This window comes from Balaenoptera ricei, chromosome 10, assembly GCF_028023285.1.
Source record: "Balaenoptera ricei isolate mBalRic1 chromosome 10, mBalRic1.hap2, whole genome shotgun sequence".
Taxonomy (NCBI): domain Eukaryota; kingdom Metazoa; phylum Chordata; class Mammalia; order Artiodactyla; family Balaenopteridae; genus Balaenoptera; species Balaenoptera ricei.
The window spans coordinates 43387731-43394467 of record NC_082648.1 but is presented as its reverse complement, the minus strand read 5'-3'; the positions used below and the strand labels follow the sequence as shown (position 1 = coordinate 43394467).

Here is a 6737-nt window from a genome sequence, read left to right as displayed (position 1 = left end):
CATTATGAAGGTATGCTTATCATGATAGGAGGTGAGAACAGTCACAATTAGGTTGATTATGCTTTATAAAAATTTAGATATATGGTAAGTGGGTCTTCCTTTGTGCTTTTCCCCAGGCCTGCAAATGTTATGGGCAGGCCTGCCACCTGAGCTCAGGGCTGGGAGAGCATGGCTGGAAAAAGGGTCTCTCCCTCCTAGGAGGAGGGTTCATGCCATGCTCCCCTGCAACCCTCCCTCCTCCCCCCTCCACCTCCTTGGTATTGATGAGGTCTGGCTACATAATCTAAACTGGTGAGAACAAGGCATCACCTTTGATTCCACCCAACCAGCATTCCTGAGCCAGGCACTGTGCTGGGTTCTAGATCATGCTCCAGCCCCCTCCCCAACCCAAGGGACAAGAGATGTCTAAGACTCTGACGTCAGGCTTGGGGATCAGAGGAGCTTTACAGCACTCGAAATAATGATGCCCAGGATGACACAGAAGCCAGCACTTACCTCTGCCTAGATCTCACAACCCTAATATTGGCTGTCCACGCTAGACTGCAACCCCTCAGGACCCAGGCCAAGGGCACAGAGCAGGTGCTTGATAAATATCAGATAGATGACTGAATGCATTTGTATCCTGCCTTTCAAGGAAACAATAAGAGCTGAGTCCCTGACTTCAAGCTACTGGGAGAAAGCAGGTACAGAGGCTTCAGCATTAGCGCTGCAAGGTTTGGACTGTGATGTGTGGGAGTGAATGGAATCTGGGCGGCAACTGGCCCTGAATGGAGAGAGGCATCTCCCAACAGCTCCCAGCAGAAGAGTCAGTGGAAGCTGTTACCACTGGCTCAGACCAGTTTGAGTGTGGTTCCTGGCAAACTGGCCCAGGAAGGCTTTAAAGGAAGAGGGGTGGGTTTGTGGAGGGACTGCAGTTTCTATTCCCAAGTCTGGGATGTTCCTCTGGGTTCCTGAACCCAACTCCAATGGGTGTGTGTGCAGGCTTCCCCACACCAAAAAGCATTTCTCAGGCACTAGCAGTGTGTCTGAGAACTCAGTTCAATTCTGACATTACCTACCCAGAGATGGCATCAGATTCCGCAGGTAAAGGGCTCAGTCCCAAAAGACCGCCCTATACTTCAGATGCCTTTTCTCTCAACTGCAGGGTCCATCAAAAAAGCCAGACTGGGCCTCAAAGACTTGCTGTCTGGAGTGTAGGAAGATGTGAAGAGTTAAAACTAGATAGTCACACATGAAAAGATGCTCAACATCACTAATTATTAGAGAAATACAAATTAAAACTACAGTAAGGTATCACCTCACACTGGTTAGAATGGCCATCACCAAAAAAATCTACAAACAATAAATACTGGAGAGCGTGTGGAGAAAAGGAAACCCGCCTACACTGTTGGTGGGAATGTAAATTGGTACAACCATTATGGAGAACAGTATGGAGTTTCCTTAAAAAACTAAAAATAGAACTACCATATGATCCAGCAATCCCACTCCTGGGCATATACCTGGAGAAAACCATAATTTGAAAAGATACATGAACCCCAATGTTCATTGCAGCACTATTTACAATAGCCAGGACATGGAAGCAACCTAAATGTCCATCAACAGAGGAATGGATAAATAAGATGTGGTACATATATATACAATGGAATATTACTCAGCCATAAAAAAGGACAAAATAATGCCATTTGCAGCAACATGGAGGGACCTAGAGATTGTCATACTGAGTGAAGTAAGTCAGACACAGAAAGACAAATATCATATGATATTACTTACATGTGGAATCTAAAAAAAAAAGGGTACAAATGAACTTATTTACAAAACAGAAGTAGAGTCACAGATGTAGGAAACAAACTTATGGTTCCCAGGGGATAAGAGGGGGGTGAGGGATAAATTGGGAGATTGGGATTGACATATACACACTGCTATATATAAAATAGATAACTAATAAGAACCTACTGTATAGCACAGGGAACCCTACTCAATACTCTGTAATGGCCTATATAAGAAAAGAACCTAAAAAAAAAAAAGAGTGGATATATGTATATGTATAACTAATTCACTTTGCTGTATACCTGAAACTAACACAACGTTGTAAATCAACTATACTCCAATAACAATTAAAACAAACAAACAAAAAAAACAATTAGATAGTCAGTCCTAAAAAAAGCCTGCCTGGATAATGATCTCTTCCTGTACCTGGAGGAAAATGCGGGGTGATTGACTTGGGCACCCAGCAACAGTGACTGACTTTCTTAAATGAATGAGAAAGAAAACCTAGGGAATGGATAGGTACTGATCCTCCAGGGAGCTTGAGCCCTCAAGCCTCTGAGAGAATTGATTAATCTTAAGAGGTAGGCAGGACAAGTGCTAGGGTTCCCTTTTTGTCAATCATAACAATAGCTAACCCTGACTGATTACTGACTGTGTGCTAGACACGCTTATAAGCACTTAACATGCATTAGCACCATAATTAGCACCATAATTCTATAAAGTAAGAACTATTATTATACCCATTTTACAGATAAAAAATTGAGGCACAGAGAAGATGAGAAATCAAGTCAGGGTTGTTTTGTTTGTGAGCAGCAGAACCAGGTCTTAAAACCAAGATGTGCTATCTCTAAAGCCTGTGTGCCTAACCTTACACCATACAAGATGGGACCTGGGGGTGCTATCTGTCCTGATCTTTTGGGTAGGATTTCCACGTTTCTACCCACCAGGGTAGGTCCTGCTATGTTCCATCTGAACAGTGTCTAGTTTCAGGACCTAATCTAGGGAAATGAACCCTTTACTATGAGCCCAACGGTCCAGAATACTGAATTTGGAGCTCTGTGCCACAGGTGCTCTGGTTAATTAGTCATATTTACTATGTCTAATAGGAACCATGATTTTTGTTGTGGGATGAATTTATACGTACAACATTTTGGTTTCTTGATAGATGTTGCTGGATTTCCAGGGAAACACCTGGTGATTTTTCTTGGAGGCAGAGCCCCCAGGGCTGCCCCTGGAATTCCTGTTTCCAGCCCGGGCACTCCAATTTCAGGAGTAGTTACAATGGGGAAGGGAGAGGAGGGAAAAAGTCAACCCCCCACAGTCACAGAATTCCAGGAGTAAACACTCTGCCTAAGGTCTTCTCCCCTCAGGGGGGACCTGGGCCCAAGGATCTAAATCTCAAGGCTGATCTGTATTCCAGTTGGTAGGGACCAAACCTTAGGAGTCACTTTTCATTTCACCTCTGTTTGTTTTAGAATTAATAAATGGCAAGGAGGACCTTTGTGAAATCTTTGTTTCGGTTCAGAATTAAAACTTAGGCTCAAACCTTGGAAGAAGTACATGTGTATCTTTTTTTAATATGTAAATTTTAAAATTTTCTTTACTTCTGGCTGCGTTGGGGCTTTGTTGCTGCACATGGGCTTTCTCTAGTTGCGGTGCGTGGACTTATTGCGGCAGCTTCTCTTGTTGCAGAGCACGGGATCTAGGCGCGCGGGCTTCAGTAGTTGTGGTGTGCGGGCTCAGTAGTTGTGGCTCATGGGCTCTAGAGTGCAGGCTCAGTAGTTGTGGCGCACGGGCTTAACTGCTCCGCGGCATGTGGGATCTTCCCGGACCAGGGCTTGAACCCGTGTCCCCTGCATTGGCAGGCAGATTCTCAACCACTGAGCCATCAGGGAAGCCCCTCATTTCATTCCTTGTAAAAGGAATATATATACATATATATATTTAGGAATATATATATATATATATATATATATATATATATATATATTTCCCTAAATGATATATTGCTAAATTTTGCTGGTTTTTGAGCTTTATAAAGTGATGTTACTTTATGAGTAACATATGAGCACTTCTGCATTTCCCCCACAATTCTGATTGGTTTATTCCTGTGTTTGAGTGTAGCTATATTCATGTTCATTGCTGTATAATAATCTATTACACTCCAGTTTATCCTTTCTCTTGTGGGCATACATTCGTTTTGTTCTGTTTTGCTGCTATAAATAGTGCTGCCATGAACATTCTCATACAAGTCTCCTGGTATGTATGCGCAAGAGTTCTCTAGGGTATATATGTAGAGTGGAGTTGCTGAATCAGAATAATTTTCAGGATAATTTCTAAAGAGGCTGTAGTCTGCTTAATCACTCTGTCCTTTTGAGTCTCAGTTTCCTCATGTTAAAAAATAAAAAGAAAACTTTTATGAGGATTAAATGAGACTATATATATATATATGTATTAAAGTGCTACTAAAATCATAGCACATCAAACAAGGTAACTAATGTTTTTAAACAGGATAATACCAACCCAATCTTAACAGAGAAACAGAAATGGGCTAGTGGGAGACTTGAGCTAATATTTACTGAATAAGTATTATTTATGTGGCATCTTAGTACTTCATTTAATCCTCACAACAATCTTAGTAGGAGGTATTATTTTCACTCATTTATGGATTAATACTGAGGCTCAGGAATACAAAGTTACTTGCCCAAGATTGTGCATCTAGTGATAGAGTTGTTCAAACAAGGCTTGGGTCGACCTAAGAGGTGTTTAAAAACACTCTGGAGCTTCCCTGTTGGTGCAGTGGTTAAGAATCCACCTGCCAATGCAGGGGACACGGGTTCGAGCCCTGGTCCGGGAAGATCCCACATGCCGCGGAGCAACTAAGCCTGCGAGCCACAACTACTGAGCCCGTGTGCCCCAACTACTGAAGCTTGCGTGCCTAGAGCCCGTGCTCCGCAACAAGAGAAGCCACCGCAATGAGAAGCCCGCGCACCACAACGAAGAGTAGCCCCGCTCGCCACAACTAGAGAAAGCCCGGGCGCAGCAACAAAGACCCAACACAGCCAAAAATAAATAAAATAAAATAAATAAATTTATTTTAAAAAATAAAAAATAAAATAAAAAATAAAAATACTCTGGATTGGGTGGTGCAGTGGTTAAGAATTCGCCTCCCAAAAGACACAGCACAACCAAAAATAAATAAAATTTTAAAAAATGGATTACATTAAAAAAAATACTCTGGATTGTTTATAAAGGCTTGTTTATAAAGGATTTTGTTTATGACATCTCTCTTTTGGTCTCTGAGCCCAAGACCCATTCCTTTACCCACAAACACATGTTTTGAGATAAAACTGGCTCAAGGGAAGAAAAAAATGGCTTGAAGAGATATTAAATGTCTTGGGAATGAATCAAGACTTGGATGCCAGGCTTATTAAGGTAAGAAGATGGATAAGTCAGAGCCCTCAAAGAGAGGACTCTGGCTGAAACTGGGGGCATGCTGTCAACTTCATGTTAACCTCTTTCTTTTTTTTAAATTCAATGAGCATTAAAAAAAAAAAAAAAAAAGTCCTATTGAATGCAGGAACTATACCAGGAGATATTTAGACCACAAGCCTGAAAAATATGTATTCTCTTTTCTTTAGGAGGTCATAATCTAGTGAAAAAGGCAGCTATCTATTTGTATCTATCTACCTATCTATCTCAAGACATTGTAAAAATTAAATAATGGAATCCAGCAATGAACCAATACTTTCACATATAGGCAATGTCTTGTAGTGAAAATGATCAGGGTTTGTAATCAGCTCTGAGGTTGGCACCCCAATTTAGCTCTGGCCAACTTAAGCCCTTAGCCTCCTCTCCTTATTGGTAAAATGAAGGTCATTAATACTTATCTTTGTAATTGTAAACCTAGTTACGATTGTTTTGAGTATTACTGATAATGTAATAAAGTTCCTTGTATATAGTTGATGATCAATAAACAATGGACATTATTATTTTAACCTCAAAGGAAGAAGATGGAGCACGTGTGGTTATCCCCACTTTTCAAATATGAGAAAGCTAAATCTCGGTGTGATTAAACTATTATTCTGGTCACCAAGCTAGTAAATGACGCCAGCACAAATCCTGATCTTCAGACCACCACCTTTTAAAAACTACGACACTTTCACCTATCTCATCCTTTCCTGTTGAAAAGCATTAAGGGAGAAAGAGGAAGATAAAAAGACTATCCAGGGAAGTGGGACTGAAGCAGTCTTGACCCCGTAAGAGGCTAGTTTAATGAGACAGTATTCCAGGAACAAACAAACGGCGTGTTAGCGTTTAGGTAAGTCAGCCAGGGTGTGGGTGTGGGTTCAATAAGACTAGAGCGAAAGCTCCACCCACGCCTTAGGGTGCTGACTCGCTTACTTAGCGGACGCCAGAACTCAGGTAGCCCCAACGAGGGACGTTTGAACCGAGCCACCTGACGCACGCCGTTTACTCTGCCAGATCCCCCAGCCCATCTCCTGCGGGCAGAGAGCCGTGGCGTAGCTAGCCTATCATCACTGCCGAGGCCGGCGAAGTCGCTTCTTCATTGGCTAGCGTCAGGGTGATTCACGTTCTCCGGACCTGCGAAGGGAGAGGGCGCCATGATTGGTTGGCGCTGGGGCGGTGGGCGGTGGAAGAGCCTGGCGAGTCTGGGATTCAAGCCGGTGCTGGGCTTTCTCCACCCATACTAGGAGGCCGTGGGGGGCTGCAGAGGGCGGGGAGTCGACCCAGCGGAAACCTGGATTTGGTTCTAAAAGCCGTGGGATTGAGAAGGGGTGACCGGAAGTGATTTTGGGACTGACCGGAAGCGAGGCCTGGAGGGGAAAGGGAGACTGGTTCCCGGGAGGGAGGGGAGTTTCCCGCAGAAAGGGGCGGGGGAAAAGGTGCGAAAGCGGCGTGGGCGCGCAGGGTAGGTAGCGGGTCGCTGCTTCTGGTTTGTTTGGAAA

General features: G+C 43.2%; 1 protein-coding gene across 4 annotated transcripts in view; it reads left to right on the top strand.

The window, feature by feature from the left end:
* The first annotated feature begins 6393 nt into the window (after positions 1-6393).
* TFCP2 (transcription factor CP2) overlaps positions 6394-6737 on the top strand; it is a 51942-nt gene continuing 51598 nt past the window's right edge. For 3 of the 4 annotated variants that reach the window (XM_059935906.1, XM_059935904.1, XM_059935903.1), the window contains exon 1: positions 6394-6700. The gene's annotated coding sequence lies outside the window, so the exon portion shown is untranslated. The remainder of the gene's footprint in view (positions 6701-6737) is intronic. The other variant, XM_059935905.1, reaches the window with a different exon arrangement.